This window comes from Somniosus microcephalus, chromosome 9 (genome assembly GCF_052327205.1).
Source record: "Somniosus microcephalus isolate GS21.2 chromosome 9, FLI_Smic_1.0, whole genome shotgun sequence".
Lineage (NCBI taxonomy): Eukaryota > Metazoa > Chordata > Chondrichthyes > Squaliformes > Somniosidae > Somniosus > Somniosus microcephalus.
The window spans coordinates 11,726,244-11,748,631 of NC_140995.1; positions in this window are offsets into that span (position 1 = coordinate 11,726,244).

Consider the following 22,388-nt stretch of genomic DNA (forward strand, 5'->3'; position numbering starts at 1 on the left):
GGTACGCTTCAGCCGCAACCTCCCTGCTGAGGCTTGCCATGAATTACTGCTCTGTGATGGCCAATATCTGCAATCCTCTTGCTGGAATAGATTGGTCTGTGATTCATATGTCTCCTACGCTCTTTGACAACAGATAGCCGACAATGGCTGTAGCACCCATGCCATTAAGCTGAAAACTCCTCTGTACTTTTCACTTCCATCGGTGCTGGGTGATATTTCAAAAATCCTGCCCTTCCTCAATAGATTAACACCAAGTCTGGTCTGATTTCAGAACTCACATTTAATTTATACTGACCCCTACCGCCGCCCCCCCCCGCCCAACCTCCACACACATTGGTCTTTAAGAAGGAATTTTTCTTCTGCTAATTTTCACAAACATATTTTAGGAAGGGAGAAAGATTCAGCGTAGAGGTATAAATGATCTAAAAGTCCATGACTGCTTCTACTGGTATAGCTAGCTGTTTATTCACGTATTTATTTTTTGTTAAAATGAACCCACAGAGGAAAATATTGCTCCAAAGGAAGTAACAGCTGGCTATAGAATGGATAAGTAACTAATCCTGAGTATTTGCCCAGAGTTGAGGAAGGATCATATTAATCTTTGAGCAGCTTTGCTTTACCAGAAGCAGTGAGAGTGTCCACTGGGCTCACATTTTACTTCAGAGCAAAGCTCAGCTTTAGACCTTACCAGACCCTAACATGCCAGTGGAGCTTGGGAGAGGATATGGGCGATAGGGGTGTAGGATTCAGTGCAGGTGAGGACTTCGGGCTGCCGTGGTTTGGATGAGTTGAAGGTATGGAGGCCGACTAGAAGGACATTGCAGATGTCAAGGCTTGAGGTGAAGGCGGCATGGCCTAGGGTTCTGTCAGCAGGGGAAAGTCATTATTAAGCAGTAGGTGTGGAAGGAGAACTCAGGATTGAGCAGGCCACCAAGGTTCCACGCCTCGTGGCAGCTTCAGATAGCAGGTAAGGAGTTGAGTGGAGCAAAGGCCAGAAACGCAGGTAAAAGTGAAAAATTTATATTTTATATATTTTTGTATTATTGCTACCCGACGCATTCGTGTCAATTAGCTCATCAACAATTTTCCTCTTTTTTTTGTTTCAACAATCTATTGACTGTGCTGAGCTGGTAATTGTCACAATAGCAAAATACTGCAGATGCTGGAAATCCGAAACAACAACAGAAAATGCTGGAAAAACTCAGCAGGCCAGGCAACATCCGTGGAGAGAAATTAGAGTCGACGTTTCGGGTCGAAACCCTTTTTCAAAACTGGAAAGGAAATTAAATAGATCGAAAGGCAGGGCTGGGAGAGAAACAAAAGAGAAGTGAAGAGACATTAAGAGGTATTCAAAACCAGACGAGATGGTGATAGGACTAGTGGAGACAAAAGACAGCTCTAGATTAGGTGTGAAATGTTCTGGCAGAATGGGAGACAGCTGCCATGTAAAAAAAGAGGAAGTGGGGGGGAGGTGGAGGGGAAACCCAAAACAAAGGGGTGGGAAAAAAAATGTAAGTAAAAAAGTAATAGGGGCCGAGGTTATGATCTGAAATTGTTGAACTCGATGTTGAGTCCAGAAGGCTGTAAAGTGCCTAATCGAAAGATGAGGTGCTGTTCCTCGAGCTTACGCTGAGCTTTGTTGGAACAGTGCAAGAGGCCGAGGACGGAGAGGTCCGAGTGGGAATGGAGTGGTGAATTAAAGTGACAGGCGACTGGAAGCTCGGGGTCACCCTTACGGACTGAACGGAGGTGTTCCGCAAAGCGGTCACCCAATCTGCGTTTGGTCTCCCCAATGTAGAGGAGACCACATCGTGAGCAGCGAATACAGTATACTAGATTGCAAGAAGTACAAGTAAATCGCTGTTTCACCTGGAAGGGGTGTTTGGGGCCCTGGACAGTGGGAAGCGGGGAGGTATAGGGGCAGGTGTTACATCTCCTGCGCTTGCACAGGAAGGTGCCAGGCGAAGGGGAAGGGGTGCTGGGGGTGATAGAGGAGTGGACTATGGGGTCTTGGAGGGAGCGGTCCCTACGGAATGCTAAAAGGGGAGGGGAGGGGAAGATGCATTTGGTGGTGGGATCACTTTGGAGGTAGCAGAAATGGCAGAGGATGATCCATTGAATGTGGAGGCTGGTGGGGTGAAAGGTGAGGACAAGGGGAACCCTATCGTGGTTACGGGAGGGAGGGGCAGGGGTGAGGGCAGAAGTGCGGGAGATAGAACGGACACGGTCGAGGGCCGTGTCAACCACGGTAGAGGGGAATCCTCGGTTGAGGAAAAAGGAAGACATGTCGGAAGCACTGGTGTGGAAGGTGGCATGTCGGAGCAGATGCGGCGGAGACGGAGAAACTGGGAGAATGGAATAGAGTCCTAACAGGAGGTGGGGTGGGAGGAAGTGTAGAGGCAGTTAAGAGGATTATCCCCATTTTACCAACAGAGGCACGGGCTTCCTGACGACTGGAAACCCCGCCAGGGTCACTGAGGCGAGCAGTGGGTCTGCGGGGGTCAAGGGGAGCAAAAGTGCGCTGTGAAGGTAAGTGATGGGTGCAAGTGTGGAGAGGTGAGTATGTGAGGTAAGTGAAAAGTGATAGAAAAAGTTTACTTATCTTTGTTTCTTCCTGCAGGCTTCAACAGTTGGGGATGCGGAGACTCTCGCATCTCACCGGCAGAGATGACAGACGGCTGCTGCATTCTCCGATGCAACATCCATCTAATTTCTGCCAACAAAAGAGGTTTGATGAGTTTTGAACACAAGGACTCACCAAACTACAGAGAATGTCAGAGTTTGACTGCTTCACAGAGCCGCCAAACGATGACAATTCACTTGTCAAATATTTTTGACAGATGAAACGTCATACGCTGACGTTCTCTGTAACTGGCTTCCCCTTAATTGGCCTGCTGAGCCCGCTGGGCAGGCTTAACAAGGTCAATCAAGGGACAATACCGTGGGTTGGCCACAAATCGATGGAGGCGGGACTGAAACCCGACAAGCAGCAGTCCAGCCTCCAACGCGCCCCCATTGACAAAATCACCCCCCTTAGCTGGGGAAGCTCAAGTGCCAGGTGCCATTGTGTTGGTTGTACCATTCCTTCAGGAGGATAACTATGTGTAGGATTCTCGTACTAAAGGTCCCTCCTCACGCCCCGCTACGCGTCTGTTTTGAAATACTGTTTGTTTTCCTATTATTAGGGTAGATTTTATTAATTAGTGCTTCTGTGCAGAGCCTTGCATGGCAGGAACACATATCGGGCATTCGGAATTAATGGATGATAAGTAGTGTGGGCCACATAGCTCAAATTCCTGATTCGTCGTCCTATCTTCTTTCCCCAGAGAATGCGGTTAGAATGGGGAACTCGCTACCACAGGGAGTGGTTGAGGCGGATAACATAGATGCATTTAAGGGGAGGCTTGATAAGCACATGGGGGAGAAAGGAATAGAAGAAGATGTTGATAGGGTGAGATGAAGTAAGGTGGGAGGAGGCTCGTGTGAAGCATAAACACCGGCACAGACCAGTTGGGCCAAATGGCCTGTTTCTGTGCTGTAAATTCGATGTAATTCTATCATGCAAAGCTCTACAATGGGAGTGTTAATTCCCCAAAATCTACTGTACTAAAGTTACCTGCTTAATTTTTCTTTAGTTAAGGGCATGAAGTATGAAACAAAGTAAAAAACCATTTGGCTCATCATGTCTGCTGCTTCCAACAATCTTGTGTACAATTTACATTACAATTGATGATGCTCAACTCATTTAATCTATTGAAATAAGGGAGTAATCAAAGGCAAAACTTTCAAGAAGATAAAGCACGACAACTGTGGAGGGTCAAGGGGATTGATTTTCATTCATTTATATTGGCGGTAATGGCCTCAAAATGGAGTCGATAGACTTGCTGCCCATAAACGATCTGGCTGCCCGCCATTTTTACAGGCCCCTTCTAAAAGGCAAATTGGGGTCCTCCGACATGCAGAGGACCACATTTGCCATTCGAAGATAAAACCAGTCAGAGTTCTACAAGACTCAAGTCAGGAGTGTGATGGAATACTCTCCACTTGCCTGGATGAGTGTAGCTCCAACAACACTCAAGAAGCTCGACACCATCCAGGACAAAGCAGCCCGCTTGATTGGCACCCCATCCACCACCTTAAACATTCACTCCCTCCACCACCGGTGCACTGTGGCTGCAGTGTGTACCATCTACAAGTTGCACTGCAGCAACTCACCAAGGCTTCTTCGGCAGCACCTTCCAAACCCGCGACCTCTTCCACCTAGAAGGACAAGGGCAGCAGGCGCATGGGAACACCACCACCTCCAAGTTCCCCTCCAAATCACACACCATCCTGACTTGGAAATATATTGCCAATGTTTCATCATCGCTGGGTCAAAATCCTGGAACTCCCTCCCTAACAGCACTGTGGGAGCACTTTCACCACATGGACTGCAGCGGTTCAAGAAGGCGGCTCACCACCACCTTCTCAAGGGCGACAAGGGGTGGGCAATAAATGCTGGCCTTGCCAGTGACACCCACATCCAATGAATTAAAAAAAAGTTGTGGTACAGCCAAAGAAAATGATCAAGTTTTAATTATTTTTGTGGGGCCAGGTGGAGCAGGTGCACACCTTTGGGCCCCACACAAGTAATCGGAGCCACGGCTGCACTGGGCTCTGCCCCTTCCACAATCGCAAACATCCTTCTCCTCCCCACCCCACCCCCACACCCACCCCCCCACCACACCCCACCCCCCCACACCCCACCCCCCCACACCCACCCCCCCACCACACCCCACACCCCCACACCCCACCCCCCCACACCCACCCCACCCCCCCACCCCACACCACCCCACCCCCCCCACACCCCCACCCCCCCACACCCCCCCCACACACCACCCCCCCCACCCCCACCCCCCCCACACACCACCCCCCCCCCACACAATTCACAATTCACAATTCAAATCGCTTTATTGGCATGATAAGTTACATCTTATGTTGCCAAAGCATCAAAATACATTTATGGTTTAGCACATAAACGCAGTTCTATTCATACAGTGTATAAACAGGTATATCCCTGAGTGTATAAATATACATTCGCATTGTTTATATATATTCTTTTCTTAGTTTACTGGTTGTCTCTCTGTTCATGGCAAGCTGTAACATAGTGTGCCGCCAGTGTTATACAGCTTCTCTCCTCTCCCAGTAGGAATGGGAGTTTTTGGTTGTCATTCAAATTTCTGAAATCAGGGCATATTTGTGAGAATTTTTGGTAGAAATTCTCCCTGATGCCCTGATATTTTCCACAAGCTGTGAGGAAGTGCATCTCTGTCTCCACCACTCCCTGACTGCAGTGAGAGCATATCCTGTCCTCTCTTGGCAGCCTGGTCTGCCTGTGTCTGCCTTTTTCGATCGCTAGGCTATGTTCGCTAAGTCTGTACCTTGTCAAGGTTCTTCTCAGTTTGTTATCCTTTACCATGGTCAGGTAATCAGCTATGTTGTATTGTCTGTTTAGGGCCAAGTAGCAATTGAGTTTGCTTTGGGTTTTTGTTGTTTCTGCCCAATATGTCAGATATTTTTCCTTTTGCTTAGCGACGATTGTGTTGGGTCGAATTCTTTGTGTTACCCTGTCACTGTCCTGGGGCTGGTTATTGTTAGTATTGTTAGTAGTTACTTCACTGAGTCCCAGGACTAGTTGACTGAGGGTATTCTTCTTTATGGTCAGCTCTTGGCATTTCAGGGCGTCGTAGTGATAGCATTGGGGATTGCTCATTTGTAGGTGATTCCAAAATTTGGTGGCTCTTTTTTGGATAGTGATTATTAATGGATATTGGCCTAGTTCCGCCCTGCATGCATTGTTTACTGTTTTCCTTTGAGTCCGGAGGATACTTTTACAGAATTCTGCATGTAGGATCTCAATTGGGTGTTTGTCCCATTTTGCAAATTCTTGTTGAGTTAGCGGTCCCCATACCTCACTGCCATAGAGTGCAATTGGTTCAATTACTGATTTGAAAATTTTGAGCCAAATGCTAATTGGGATTTCTATTTGGATTGATTTTTTGATGGCATAGAAAGCCCTTCTTGCTTTCTCTTTCAGTTCATTCACAGCCAGTTTGAAGTTTCCCGTAGAACTGATTTTTAAGCCCAAGTATGTGTAGTTAGTGGTTTGTTCAATTTTGGTTGTTCCTACTGTGAAATTTATTTTGGGTCCCTGATGTTTGGATCTTTGCTGGAACACAAGGACTTTGTTTTTTTGGGGATTTATTGTCAGGGCCCAAGTCTGGCAGTACGACTCCAGCAGGTCCAGGTTTTGCTGTAGCCCCTCTTTAGTAGGTGACAGCAGAACCAGGTCGTCTGCATAGAGGAGGAATTTAACCTTGGATTCATATAGGGTGAGGCCGGGTGCTGTAGATTGTTCAAGTAGTTTTGCCAATCCATTTATGTAAATATTAAAGAGTGTCGGTGAGATTGGCGAGCCCTGCGTCACCCCCCGCCCCTGTGGGAAGTATTTTGTTTGTTTGTCTCCAATTTTAACTGCACATTTGTTGTTTGTATACATTGATTTAATTACATCATATGTTTTCCCTCCTACCCCACTTTCGATAAGTTTCAGGAATAAACCGTCATGCCAGATGGAGTCGAAAGCCTTCTGGAAATCTACAAAGCATGCGTAGATTTTGCTTTTGTTATGGTGAACGTGTTTGTCAATTAGGGTCTGTAGGGTGAAGATATGATCGGATGTTCTATAGTTTGGCAGGAATCCAATTTGGCTTTTACTCAAGACATTGTGCTCCTCAAGGAAGTTTATAAGTCTTTTGTTTATGATGCTACAGAATACCTTCCCCAGGTTACTGTTTACACAGATGCCTCGATAGTTGTTTGGGTCGATTTTGTCCCCACTTTTGTATATGGGCATTATGAGTCCTTTGTTCCAGATATCAGGGAAATAACCGACACTCAGAACCAAGTTGAAGAGTTTTAGGATAGCCAGTTTCATTTTGTTGTCTGTGTGTTTAATCATCTCGTTTAGTATGCCGTCTGTCCCGTAGGCTTTTCCTGGTCGCAGGTCCTTGAGTTTTTCAAGAAGTTCTTTTTCTGTTATTATGGCGTCCAGCGGGTTTTGGTTATCTTTTATGGCCATTTCTAGCTTTTCCAGTTTTTTGCATATTTGGTGTTGCTCTGGTCTTAGTGTGTTTTTCTGGTATAATTTTTCAAAGTGGTTTACCCATGTGTCCCCATTTTGAATGGCCAAATCGTCGTGTTGTTTTTTGTGTAGTGTTTTCAAGTTTTCCCAGAAACAATTGGAATCAATGGATTCCTCCATGGAGCTGAGTGTATTCTTAATATATTGCTCTTTTTTGGTTCTGAGTGTGTTTCTGTATTGTGTTAGTGTCTGACAATAAGTAAGGCGTAGTTCCTCGTTTTCTGGATGTCTGTGTTTTTGGTTTGATATTTTTCTAAGTTTTTTCCTCATGTTATGGCAATCTCGGTCAAACCATTTTTCATAGTTTTTTGTTTTGGGTTTGTTCTTGCGAGCTTTCAAGTTTGCATTTGTTGCCAATTTATCAAAAATATTGTTTAGTTTACTAACTGCCTGGTTTACGCCTTCTTTATTGTGAGTGTATATGTTATCCAGAAAGGTGTCTAAGAGAGCTTGAGTTGATGCATTGCTAATTGTTTTCTGGTATTTTTCCGTGTCGTTTTTGGCCCATCTGTACGATTTTTTGGTGTTGTACAGTTTACTGGGTTGTGTTTCTATGTTGTTTGTTTCTGTCTTTTTGAGGAACATAGTAATTTGACTGTGATCTGACAGTGTTGTTTGTGGTTTGACTGTGAATGCTCTGAAAGAGGATGGGTCTAAGTCTGTAATCATATAGTCTACTGTGCTGCAGCCAAGAGGTGAGCAATAGGTCGATCTTCCTAGGAGGTCTCCTATGAACCTACCATTGACAATGTACAGACCCAGGTTTCGACAGAGCTGTAGTAGCTGCTTTCCGTTGGTATTTGACTGCTTGTCGCAGTTATGCCTGTATGGAAGGGAAGGGATGTCAAAGTGGTTATTCCCGAAAACATAATTGTTTCCCTGATTATTGGTGAAGTCTGGTTCTTCGCCCATTCTTGAATTGAGGTCCCCACAGATCAACACGTTCCCCTGGGCCTGGTATTGGATAATTTCCCCCTCCATGTTGGAGAAGGTGTCCTCTTTAAAGTACGGGGAATCGATTGGAGGGATATAAAGTGCGCAAATGTAAACATCTTGGGTGTTTGAGATAATCTCCCTCTCAAGTTTGAGCCACATATGGTTTTCGCCCTTTTTTATAAATTTGATGTAATTCTTAAGTTCTGTTTTAAACCAGATCAGTATGCCTCCGGAGTCTCTGCCTTGGGTTACACTTGGTAATTTATTGGAGGGGACCACCAGCTCAGTGTACCCTTGGGGACAGCCAGTGTGTCCTTTTCCTTTATACCAAGTTTCCTGTAAAATGATAATATCTAGGTCTTTAGTTTCATCTATGAACTCTGGGGTCCTACTTTTCACTTCTCGCAGTGAAGAGCATAGACCTTGGATATTCCAGGTCGAAATATATAAGGATTTCATGTTAAGTTTGATCTTTTACTATGATAGGTTAAAGAGTGGTACGTGTTTGTCGTGTCTAAGTGTGGGGAAAAAAAGATCACATCAGTTGTCTACAAAAGTTAATACAATTTGGTTACAGTTCTTTCTATTAATTAGTCCTTGATCCATAAGGCGGAAGTAGATGCTGCTGCACATCTGCTTATTGTCTCTTAATGGATTGTTTCTGTCTGAGGTATTGCGTACGTCCTGTGCATCTCTCCCTCTGTCTGGCTGGGAGCAGTCCTATTCCCCTGTGGGACAGGAGTGGTGCAGGTCTGATATTGTTGTTTTGCATGGGGATCCTCTCTGGTCTCGGTTGGTGTGTTGGTGGTCCTTGTAGTGTTCCTGATATGTACCCCGCTGATCTCTGGTGGTCGGGGGGGCGTCCTCTTGGAGTCTGGGTATGGACCCAGTTAAAAGCGACGTCCTTCAGGGCTTTAGCAAAGATCGATATTCTTTGCCTTTGGATGTGGACGTGGTCGTAAAGACATTCCTCATCGAGGGTGGGGTGTTGGGCCAGGTGTACGTTGTGGTTTGATTCGCAGTCTCTTGCTATGCTGGCATTTATCTCATGAATTGTGTTGTTGTTGAAGTCTGTTCTCGGCAATATTGTGGAAACAGTGATTCTAGTGTTTGGAAATGTACTGCTTGCTTTCCTAATCATTGCTCTGAGCAATGTTGCTACTTCTTTCTGTTGGGTCTTTAGGTCATTTGTGCCCGTGTGTATTATTATGTGTTGGGGGGAGCCTAATCTGGCTTTGGTCAGCCATCCCATGGCTCTGTTTGTTGTTGGGCACCAGATCTTTTCTACTTTACTTCTAGGGAATAGCTTTTTCTCTCCCATAGAAATTTCCCATTTGAGTCTATGAGTATTACGACGTCAGCCTTGTTTGTGTTTACTGTCTGGTGGCTTTCGCTTGGACTCATAGTGTGTGTGCTGGGCTGGGGTGTCTGGTGTGTGCGTACCTCTTGTGAGCGGCCCGCTTGTGGTTCCACGGTGGTGGGGGAAGATTGCGAATCAGTATGCTGGTCGGTCTGTGTGGCACCCCTTGTATTGTGTGTCTGTTGCTTTTGTTCCATGTGGGAGTGCAGCCGTTCCGTCCGGCTCTGTCTTGTCTTATCTCTAGCCTCTGGTTGCTGGTCTAATGGTGTTATCTCTCCTCTATGGCTCTCTTCTTTTTCCTGCAGCTCTTTCACCTGATTCCTAAGTAGATTCACCTGGTTCTCAAGTAGCTTCAGCTCTCTCTTGTGTCTCTCCCTCTCCTGATTTTGATCGTCATTCATTTTGAGGAAGTCCTCTCTAAGTTTAACCATCTCTATCTCTAATTGATTAAATTTATCTTTTGGTTGTATCTGGCTGTGTGATCCCGGGGTATGTGTCTGGTCGGCCCTGGAAGGCTCACTCACTTCCTGGCTAGGCTGGTCGGCCCTGGAGGGCTCACTCACTTCCTGGCTATGCTGCTCTTCTCTTGGTGAGCTGGGAATGGTAGGGGGACTATGTGTGGCTTCCTCCCTGGTAGTTATGCTGGGGTTTGTCAGTTGTATCGTGTGGCTGTGGTTCCCCGGGGTTAGTGTCTGGTTTGAACTGTGTGGCTTGTTCAACTCCTGACCAGGCAGATTTTCTCCTGGTAAGTTGTCAATGTTGGGGGGAGTGCGAGCCACTCTGGGGCTGTTCCTTCCCCCCTTAGTTAATTTTTTCAGTGTCCTGAAGGCCGTTGCAAATTTGTCGAGGTTGCCTTGCACTAATATTGTTCCGGTATTGTACGCGTTGACCGTCGTAGTTGAACTGTCTCCTGGTGTGTTAATTTTCATTATGGACCCATTTGCGGTATTTTCTAGCTTAACATTGGTATAGTGTGATTTTATTGCTGTGATCCAAGCCACTGGCTGATCTGAGTAGAAAATGAGGTTACTTTTTGTCCCATTGTTGTAACAGTCAGCAAAAAGTGTTTCTGGTTTTTCTCTCATCTGCTCATGCTTGATCGCTTTTATAGCTTTTTTTGCGGTGTTGGGGGGAATCTGGAAGCGGGGCTGTTGTGGATCTTCTGATTCGCTCATTTTTGGTAAAGTATTGTTGATCTTAGAATAAGCTTTTCTGGGGCCCCGGGTTTGGTGTTTCCCTCTCCCTGTTCGCGAACTTTCCCGGTCCCCCTCTCCGACCCCGTGGTCCCTGGGCCTCGGCTTCTGGGTTCACCCTTCTCAGGTCTGGGTCTGTGAGCCGCTGTTTCCCGGTGCCTTCGGGCTGTTCCCCTCCCCCTCAGAGGTCTCTGTGCCTCTGTCTCGGCCTGGCTCCTCGGGCCTTTCCCTGGCTTCAGTCTCCCTCCCTGGGCCCTGTACTCACAGTCTTGGTTTGCTTCTGGAAGCCTTCTGGTTGCTCCCCTTCTCCTCAGAGGTCTCTGGGCCCCACCCACCCCCCCCCACACCACCCCACCCCCACACCACCCCCCCCAAACCCACCCCCACCCCCACCCCCCCACCACACCCCACACCCCACCCCCACCCCCCCACCACACCCCCCCACCACACCCCACACACCACCCCCCAACCCCCCACACCCCCACACCCCCCCAACCTCACCCGCCCCACCCTCACCCGCCCCGCCCCCCCCACCCCCCCCACCCGCTCACCCCACCCCACACCCCCCACACCCCCCCACCCGCCACCCCCGTCACCCACCACCCCACCCCCCTCACCCCACCCGCCCCCCCTCACCCCGCTCCCCCTCACCCCGCCCCCCCACCCCACCCCTCCTCACCCCAACCCCCCCACCCCTCCTCACCCCAACCCCCCCACCCCTCCTCACCCCAACCCCCCCACCCCTCCTCACCCCAACCCCCCACCCGCCCCCCCTCACCCCCCGCCCCCACACCACACCCACCCCCGGCCAAGCACTTACCTTGCTGCCTCTGGGCCGCCTGATGTTGCACCAGCCTGGCTCTGACCAGCGGCATCGGGGCAGCAGTTTGGCGAGCTGGTTCTTTGTAAATTAGGCCTCAAAAAATGGTCCCAGCCTCTTCGCTGCCAGAACCGGGTGACCAACAGGCCCACTCTGCCGGTCGGCCGCCCCGATCGCTAAAATCTACACCAAGCAGTGCAAGAGTAACAGGTTATGAGAACACACTTTGTGACAGGCATACTTGAAACAGACACTCGCTATCAGAAGCTGTTGCGCAGCATTACCGAGGCACCTTCATGCCATAATTTTTTCCCCCCCTTTGCAGCCAAGTTCTCTGGGTCCCGCAGAGAGCAGCCACCCTGTCAGATATCTCCTGCAGGCATTTTTGGACAGCTTGTCTCTGGGCAGGGTGTTATTGAGTGCCAGCGAGGGCAGCCCTCCTTTGCATCGCTGGAATACATTAGCATCTCAAGGACACCGTCGCAAATATGCGCCTTCAAGAACTGTTCACTGGTGAGAAATAACGTGAATCTTTAAACTCCTTTCCTTCAGTTCATATTAAACGGGAGTTTAATTCAGAGTATCTACTGATTTGAATTTCAAATTTCTCTTTCATTTCTTGAATCAAGGCACTTTATCTGTAGGTCACGAGGCAGCATTATACAGAGTTTTGCTGCAGCTTTATTGTCACTGTCTTTTGCAGCCTGCTGAAGTCACTTTTTAAGGAAATCACACCGTCTTAAAAACATGACTTCAATGGAAAAGAATATTGGGCGGAGTGATAAAAACAGGCTGCCGATTCGCTGTGAGCCCGTTTCACACGACTGGCAAACACCAATTTCACCCCGAATTATTTTTTCACTGTGTCGAAATACTGAGTGAATTTCACTTACTTGATTCACAAAATGCCACATGACGGTAAGAATTCTCCTGGAGTGTTCCTAAAGACATTTACAATGAGATTTCCCTTGTTCGCTCTTTCTAACAAACTGTAGACATTGTTTTAAGAATGTGTTTTACAATGTCACTAAAAACAGTGACCGGAAGAAGTCTCAAGCCGAGACTGTAAAATGTACGTTATTCTTAAGTTAAAAAAAAACACCCCAGTCTTTTAAACACTGGAAAGAACTGACAGAAAAAATAAGCAGAGTTAATCAAAAGATACAAAAGAAAGAAAGAAGAGAGCGACAAAAAGCAAAAGGGCAGAGAGAGAGAGAGAGCAAAAAGAAGAAAGAAAAAGAGATAAGAGACAGAAGTATGGAGTAAGTATGGTTTTGAGAGATTTTATCCTATTGTCACCATCTGTACAACACGACTCCATGGCCTCTTTCATGGGAACAAAGCTGTGAGCAGATTCCAGCAGTTACTCCATTCACCATTCATTCACAGGCTCATCAGCTCCATATGGATGCAAACAACTGCTGGGCTGAATCAGGATTTCTTTCCCAGAATTGACATGGTAATGAAGTCATAGGCTTGTTCTCCGAAAGGACCTCCATGGGTACTCCCCCCGCCCTCCCTGTAACAAATCCAACCATTTCACCCCATTCACTTCCCAAAATTATCTCATAGCTCTGCAACATCTGTGAGTGGCTAATTCGTCTTTGAGTGCCTGGTAATGGTTTATTAGCTTTCCATGCACTACATGCTAGTTAACACTGGGCGACAGGAACCACTACAGGACCCATGTGGACACATGGAAATTTGCAAGTCCCACCGCACAATATATATATACGATAGCAAAATACTGCGGATGCTGGAAATCCGAAATAACAACAGAAAAATGCTGGAAAACTCAGCAGGCCAGGCAACATCCATGGAGAGAGAAATAGAGTCAACGTTTCAGGTCGAAATTCTTCTTCAGTCCTGACGAAGGGTGTCGACCCGAAACGTTAACTCTGTTTCTCTCTCCACGGATGTTGCCTGGCCTGCTGAGTTTTTCCAGCATTTTCTGTTGTTATTATATACAGGTAGACTATCCTTTATCCGGACTTCCGAAAACCGAAACCCTCTAAAAACCGAAGGTTTTTTCGTTCAGCGTAAGTCGTGCGTACGAACGAAAAAACCTTCGGTTTTTAGAGGGTTCCGGTTTCGGAAGTTCGGATAAAGGGTAAGTCGTGCGCACGACCCCCCGCCGACCCCCCCCCCCCGCGGACCCCGCCGGCCCCGACAACCGCCGACCCCCCCGCGGACCCCGCCAGCCCCGACAACCGCCGACCCCCCCGCGGACCCCGCCGGCCCCGACAACCGCCGACCCCCCCGCGGACCCCGCCGGCCCCGACAACCGCCGACCCCCCCCGCGGACCCCGCCGGCCCCGACCCCCGCCGACCCCGACTGACTTACGCTGAGCGTCAGCGTAAGTCGTGCGCACGACCCCCCGCCGACCCCCCCCCCCGCGGACCCCCACCGACCCCCCCGCGGACCCCTGCCGACCCACCTTCCGAAATCCGAAATTCTCCTTTATCCGAAACTCGGCTGGTCCCGAGGTTTTCGGATAAAGGATAGTCTACCTGTATTGGCCCAGAAATTTGGGTCAGGGGCTTCCCGCGGGTGTAAGCCCCCGACCTGCGCTTACCTTGCGCGCCGGCCGTTGAGCTGTGGGCCACCGTGGGATTCCGATGCGGGGCCTGCTCCAGCTGCTGGCGCGCAGCGCTTGCGTATCCCAGGGGCGCAGTTAGTTCGATGCGTCCCCTGGGATCACGTGGGCCATGGGGAGCCAATCGGAGCAGGGAATGTTCCATTCATAAGTTTGACAGGAAGAGCTGTCAAAAGTTATAAATACTACGGCCCCAAAACAGCACTAAATCTTCAAATATTTTTTTTTTTAAATCACATTTTTAAAATAAACTATAAATTATGGGATGTGGGCATCGCCGGCAATGCCAGCATTTATTGCCCATCCCTAATTGCCCTCGAGAAGGTGGTGGTGAGCTGCCTTCTTGAATCACTGCAGTCCGTGTGGTGAAGTTGCTCCCACAGTGCTGTTAGGGAGGGAGTTCCTGGATTTTGACCCAGCGATGATGAAGGGTCGGCGATATATTTCCAAGTCAGGATGGTGTGTGACTTGGAGGGGAACTTGGAGGTGGTGGTGTTCCCATGCGCCTGCTGCCCTTGTCCTTCTAGGTGGAAGAGGTCGCGGGTTTGGGAGGTGCTGCCGAAGAATCCTTGGCGAGTTGCTGCAGTGCATCTTGTAGATGGTATACACTGCAGCCACGGTGCACCGGTGGTGGAGGGAGTGAATGTTTAAGGTGGTGAATGGGGTGCCGATCAAGCGGGCTGCTTTGTCCTGGATGGTGTCGAGCTTCTTGAGTGTTGTTGGAGTTGCACTCATCCAGGCAAGTGGAGAGTATTCCATCACACTCCTTACTTGTGCCTTGTAGATGGTGGAAAGGCTTTGGGGAGTCAGGAGGTGAGACACTCGCCATAGGAGCTGGAAAGACCCAGTAAAAGATTCATTCTCCCAAGTGCCGGCCTTCTAAAAGCACCTCACGTTCTTCGTGCCGAGCCATGTTGTTTCTCTGCATTCACTTCAAGTACAAAACACATTAATAAAATATTTCTAAAGTTCGAGCCAGAAATTTCTATTGCCGATAATAGCGGCAATAGAAATTAACGCATTAGAATTAAGCACTTAACGCAATTCCTAGGACATTCCTCCACTATTTTAATGGAGGCATTAAACCCATTCAATTTATAACTAGTCACAGCGTCATAAGGTCATAATGGCACAGAAGGAGGCCATTCGGCCCATTGAGCCCGTGCTGGCTCTCTGTGGAGCAATCCAGTCAGTCCCATTCCCCCGCTCTATCCCCGTAGCCCTGCAAGTTTATTTCCCTCAAGTGCCTATCCAGTCTCCCCTTGAAAACACTGAGGGCAGGATTTTCATTGGGCCGTGGAGGCGGGATTGGAGGCATGTGGGGGGTTAAAATCTCGAAATCGGGGGGGCACGAACCCATCCCGCCCCCAACCTGCCTCCATGCCAGTTTCAAAGGAGGCGGATACCCGACCCGCACTGGGAGCCGCCTCCCCGAGGCGGGAAGGGGATTAGTGCCAATTAACTGCCTGTTAACAGGTAGTTAACAGGCAGTTTTTAGCCTAATCCCTATTTTTATTGCTGAAGTGTGGGATTCCCGACGGCTCCAAACCACGCCAAGTTAGCGAGGCGGGCCGTCGGGCTGAAGGGCTTGGAGGGTTCGAGATGTCCAGTGTTCAGGTGAGTGATGGGTACATGAGTGCACAGGTAAGTGTGTTTGGTGTGTGTAAAGTGTTTAAAGAAGTTTTACTTACATTTACTTACCTTTACAGCCTTCCTTCCTTCAGGTCTCGGGAGCCCCTCATCTCACCTGCACAGAAAGCAGAATGGCCGCGAGCTGTCAAAAGTTGCAGCATTCAGCTTTCTGTTCTGGAGAGACCTCTAAATCAGCCTGAGAGGAAGGAATTAAGTTGGAGTACAGATTGTCAGTGTTTGACAGCTTCAAACAGCTATCAAACGCTGATATTTCATCTGTCAAAAGTTTTTGACAGATGAAATGTCAATCTGTGCCATCACCTGTTGCCGGGTGGCCCTTAATTGGCCTGCTGAGCCCGACTACAACACCGAAAGTTTTGGCCCCGCCTCCTACACGCCTCCTCAATCAAAATCCAGCCCTGAGTGTCTCCGCTTCCACCACTTCCATCGGCAGCGAGTTCCAGGTCCTCACCACTCGCTGTGTAAAAATAGGGTTAGGATAAAATAGTGTGCAGTGTCGTGTCACAAAAAGCATTCAGCCCCCATTATCACCAACCGTAATTTCTGCCCTTTAGCTTTAGGATCACTGCAAGGAATTCTATTTGAGGATTTATAAGTAGCAAAACGATTTACATTTGTGACCAACTGGCCCAGTTAGCCACTTCAAAGCTTTTTTTCCCTAAAAACAAGTGTTAGACGTTTCCGAATAACGCTGTGAAAAAATGTGTTAAGCTGTGTGGTATTCAGCCAGTGGTTTGCAGACTGGATCCCATGAATCCTGGGAATCCACAAAAGGCTTCCAGGGGTCGAAATGCTCACAATGTAAAATCTGGATCCCTGTCAGGACATTTGGAATCCCGACAGATCAGCATTCCAAGCACATTTCCGGTACCATTGACACGTGCTTACTGTACTGAGAGCAGCGTCTACATTAGGATCGCTGGTACGGTCCTTTCGAGAAGTTGTAGGACTGGAGGGTGGCATAGTGGTTAGCACTGTTGCCTCACAGCGCCAGGGACCCGGGTTCAAATCCGGCCTCGGGCGACTGTCTGTGTGGAGTTTGCACATTCTCCCCGTGTCTGCGTGGGTTTTCTCCGGGTGCTCCGGTTTCCTCCCACAGTCCAAAGATGTGCGGGTTAGGTTGATTTGGCTATGATAAAATTGACCCTTAGTGTTAGGGGATTAAATACGTGGGGTTACGGGGATAGGGTGAGATATGTGTCGGTGCAGGCTCAATGGGCCGAAATGGCCTCTATCTGCACTGTGGGGATTCTGTGGTATGCGGAAGGGTGTCAAAGTTTACAAAAAATCCCCCATAGAGGAATGTTTAAAAACTACTGTGTTAAGTCGGACAGATCGGAGAGGTCCTAGAATATCCAATCTTTGCTGAGTTAGCTTCTCTCAACCAGGGAACAACCTTATCACATCTCTAGAGTGACTGCGCAGCTGTCGGCTGTGGCTCAGTGGGTAGCACACTTGCCTCTGAGTCAGAAGGTTGTGGGTTCAAATCCCACTCCAGGATACTTGAGCACATTAAACCTAGATTGACACTCCAGTGCAGTGCTGAGGGAGTGCCGTGCTGTCAAAGGTGCCGTGCCGTCTTTCGGATGAGACGTTAAACCGAGGCCCCGTCTGCTCTCTTGGGTGGATGTAAAAGATCCCCATGGGCACTATTTCAAAGAAGAGCAGGGGAGTTATCCCCGGTGTCCTGGGGCCAATATTTATCCCTCAATCAACATAACAAAAACGGATTATCTGATCATTATCACATTGCTGTTTGTGGGAGCTTGCTGTGCGCAAATTGGCTGCCGTGTTTCCCACATTACAACAGTGACTAAACTCCAAAGAAATACTTCATTGGCTGTAAAGCACTTTGAGTGGTCGTGAAAGGCGCTACGTAAATGCAAGTCTTTCTTTCAAAAGTAATCCACTAGTTGTAAAGCACTTTGCCAAGTCCTGATAAGGAGATACAGTATATTAATGTGAGTTCTTTCTTTAAACAGATCCTCTTACTCTGGTCACAAAGAGGCATTTTACTGCATGCTTGGCTCTTCCAGCTCTTGTTCTCCCTCCCCCTCGCTTTGTCCAGTTGAATTGTGAGACTCACTTACCTTCCAGTTTCCAGTTCTGATGGCATTGTCTAAAGCTGTAAACATTACCCAGTCTCTTTTCCTTACAGGTGATAATGGATTGCTGTGTCTTTCCAGCATTTTCTGTTCTTATTTCAGATTGCCAGCAATCGCAGTATTGCTTCTTTTTTATCTCTACAATTTATTTAATCTCCTGATGGAAAGTTCTCCAATGTTTCTCATTGCTGTCCACGCACGCCCACCCCCCACCACCCCTCCCGCCAAGATAATAATCGAGAAAAAGAATGCTTATGTTACTTGATGACCCACTTTATTTTTGCACAGTTGCTTTCCATGGGATGGTACATCCACGGTCCCAGTGGCTCAGTCCCCCATTGCGTTCTATAGAGTATTTGATCACCTCCTGTATACTTACCCTTATAACCTTCAATCTCATTCCGTACAAACATTACTCTCTGCTTCACAGCCTGAAAATAATAAACTTTACAATACACACAATTGCCAGGCATCATTGATAATTCACTGTAAACAAGTACAATAATTTCAAAACATAATGGGCTGTTGCCTTAGACCAGGAGCCATTACTCATTCAATTTAAAATATTTATTGTCTTTCAGACGAAAAAGCAATTCCTTTATCTGGTACAATATTCATACATTGATTGCATCAAGTTGCATCATTGCCAGGAACTAGACAATAAAATATAACTGTATTTCACTGCGAGAAGCTCTCCCCCTCCACTATGAAGGGTGTTTAAAAATACATGAGTAACATTATGCTCTGTAGCACCTTTTATAAAGCCGGGCGTTTCAATCTTCCATCATAAATTAGATCAATAAAGCACTAAGAGATGTTGAAAATTGAAGAGACTCCAATTGTATTTGCTTCTTGCAAGTGAAATGGAAAGAAAGACTGCTTTTATAAAACACGCTTTCTGACCTCCATCAATGAAAAATGGCCACACTTTTACGGTACATAAGCTGAGAAATCCAAATAATAAATATAACGGGCCGTATTTTGCAACACCTACGGGTGCGTACGAGGTGCGCACGCGCCCGTTGGGGCCGCACAAGTTCCGGGTTTAGGCGCGCGAAGCGTGTGCATGGACACCCGGAGCATGCAATCTGTCAAGAGATCCTCCGCATCCCCGCGAGATGGGCCTCTGTAGGTGGAGAGTTGCGCTATTTGCCTTGCTTTTACCAGCATAAGAGTTGTAAAAAATAGAAAAATAAAATTTTAACAGTAACTTATACATTAAAAAACCATGTCCAATAAAGTGAGTTTATTTTTAGCCCCGTTAAAACAAATAGGGGGCTAAATTCGGTTGATTTGCGCCTCCCGTTAGCACCTGGGCACAGCGCCACGAACGCCTCCCGCGAAATTCAGTGGGAGGTTAGCAGCGGCGCTAACCGTTAGCGCCGCGCGGCGCTGCACTGCCGGCAATGATGTCATAGCCGTGCCCAGTGCCCTGCTCGTGCCCTGGCTGTAATATTGGGTGGCGCCCCCTAACTTACCGCCGGACGCTATGTCCGCCGGGGTCAGGGGGACTTACCTGCGGCCGGGACAGCGCTAGGTAAAGGGGAGGTGGCAGGCGGCCATTTTTGTTGCTGGCTGCCTGCCAGTACCTGCCCCCCCGTTCCTGTCCCCGGCCCCCGTGAAGCCCCCCCCCCGCAGGGTGCCGGCTGCTCTCCACAGTGCTGCGGCACGTAACGCCGCGTATTTGGCTCGCAGCGCCCCGAGAGGGACTCAGGGCGCTTCCAGTAGCACCCCTCCTCCCTCTTGGGGCACTACCTGGGAAAATCAGCCACTGGGGCACTAACTTTTTCACCACGCGAAGGTAGCTACTGAATTTTTACCCCATCATTTTTTTTTTTTAATTAGTTTTTTCTTTAAAATGTTTAATTAAATGGCATTTTAATTAATTTTAAATCATTTTGTAAATATTTATTTCATGCGTTCGTGTGTTTTTTAAGCGATCCCCATTCATACTAATGGGGACTCCGTACGTACGGAACTCCCGTAAGTATGAATGGGGGGGATTCCCTTCTTTTATTGGTTGGGCCGGCCCACATGATCCCAGGGGCACTTACAAACCACACGCGCTCCTGGTATGCGTGGGGCTCTGCCCGCGCAGACCCTGAGAGGACCAGGAGCGCGAGTCTCCGTACCTCCCGGACCACCAGTTAAATGCGTAGATTTTTTACGGGAATTCTCCGACCGCAAATTTTGGGCCAACATTTTTATTAAAACTGTCTAACCACTAACACGAAATGACAACAGAAAATACTGGAAATACTCAGCAGGCCAGGCAGCATCCGTGGAGAGAGAAACAGAGTTAACGTTTCAGGTCTGGGACCCTTCATCAGAACTGAAACGTTGGGCAGGAATTTAACACAGGAGTTGGGTTGGAGGCGGGACTACAACTTTCGGGGTTGTAGTCCCGCCTCCATCGAGATGCGGCCAACCCACGCGATTTTAACTTGATTGACGTTGTTGAGCCCGCAGGCCAATTAAGGGCCACCCGGCAACAGGTGATGTCACAGACTGAAATTTCATCTGTCAAGAGCTTTTGACAGATGAAATATCAGTGTTTCACAGCTGTTTGAAGCTGTCAAACACTGACAGTCTTACTTCTAACCTGAGTCCTTCTCCACAGACTCAGTTAGAAATCTCTCCTGCACAGAAAGCTGAAGGCTGTCACTTTTGACAGTTCGCAGCCATTTTGCTTTCTGTGCCGATGAGATGAGGGACTCCCGGAACCTAAAGGAAGACTGAAAAGGTAAGAAAATGTATGTAAAACTTATTTAATCACTTTAGACACACCAAACACACTTACCTTTGCACTCATGCACACATCACTCACCTGAACACCGACATCTCGACCCCTCCAAGTCCTTCAACCCGACGGCCCGCCTCCTCTAACTTGGCGTGGTTTGGAGCCATCGGGAATCCCACATTTCAACATCAAATATAGGAATTAGGCTAAAAACTGCCTGTTAACAGGCAGTTAATTGGCACTAATCCCCTTCCCGCCTCGGGGAGGCGTGTCCCAGTGTGGGGCGGGTATCCGCTTCCTTTGAAACTGGCATGGAGGTGGGTTTGGGTGCGGAAAGGGGTCGGGACCCCTGATTTCGGGATTTTAACCCCCCCCCACGCCTCCAATCCCGCTTCCACGGCCCAATGAAAATCCTACCCGTTAACTCTGTTTCTCTCTCCACGGATGTTGCCTGGCCTGCTGAGTTTTTCCAGCATTGTCTGTTGTTATTTCAGATTTCCAGCATCCGCAGTATTTTGCTATTGTAACCACTAACACGTCTCTCTCTCTGCAGAACAAATGCATTCATTGCGGATCATTCACACGGTAACTGATCCTGAAGCCAAGTCAATTCAAATGTGGTTACTTAAAAGGACTCGGGATCTTTATATTAATGTAATTCCTAAAGGATGTGCAATAATTAGGAAAGGGAACACAGGAGATAACAGGTTCAAGGACAGAGAGGCCGTGAATGAGTCACTCCAGTATAATGATGTTAACCATGAGGATGATTTAACTGATTATAAATTTAGAGACAGGAGACTATATGGGCTATGCTAATGATGGATCACACAATGCTGCAGTTATAACCTGACTCAACACATTTTGCTGTACCTCAGTTAAATAATCCCTTTATCTTTACTGCACCTATTTTTCCTTCCTTTTCAAAAATGATTAACTCAGAAAGGTGAAAGATTTCAGGTGGTGCACTGATGGTAATATATGCCAAACCAGTATGAATAAACTACATTGTAAAGGAGGAGCATCAACAATTGGATAATTGCAAAATTGGTGAGAATAATACAGGCCTCGTCAATGGACCCAGAATACATTCATTCTCAATGTTACTGTTTCAGTTTCTGCAGTCATGAAAATGGATGATATTGTTGAGATACCACGGCAAACGTGGGAGTCGAGACCAGAGTTGGTGAAACAAAACTGCTTTAATCAACCTCATGGCAAAGAGAGAGCTTGAAAAGCCCGCGCAACCACTTAAATACTCCCCAGACAGGAAGTGCTCCCGGCAGCCTGTCCCTGCAGGAAATAAGTTGCCGGAGGAAAGGGCCCCCGGCTGGGGGCGGCTGCTGCCGGCAGTGCGCCTGCGTAAACTGTCCGTGCCGCCGTGAGCGGATTATGTCCAATGGTGGCGTGTTGCCACAGAGCTCCCCCCAGAATCCGCTTAGGAGGAGTGGACGAGTCATGACCGTGGTCTAATGGTTCTGCCAGAGCGGCTCTGAGTGGTCGCCGGTCTAGTTGGTGGGGCTGGGCGGTTCGCCGCCGGCTGTGCTGGCTTGCTGGCGGGACGGCCTCTAGTTGGAGGTCGGGCCACGGGGACCTGTTCCCCTGGTTCTGTGTGTGCTGGTTTGAGTCGGTCGATGGAGATTGTTTCGACCCCGTCGCCGAGTCGCAGCTTGAAGACCTTGTCCCCGGTTTGTAGTACCTCGTACGGTCCACCGTACGGGGGTCGCAGGGGTCCGCGGTGCGCGTCGTGTCACACGAAGACGAAGCGTGCCTGCTGTAAGTTTGGCGGGACGTGAGGTGC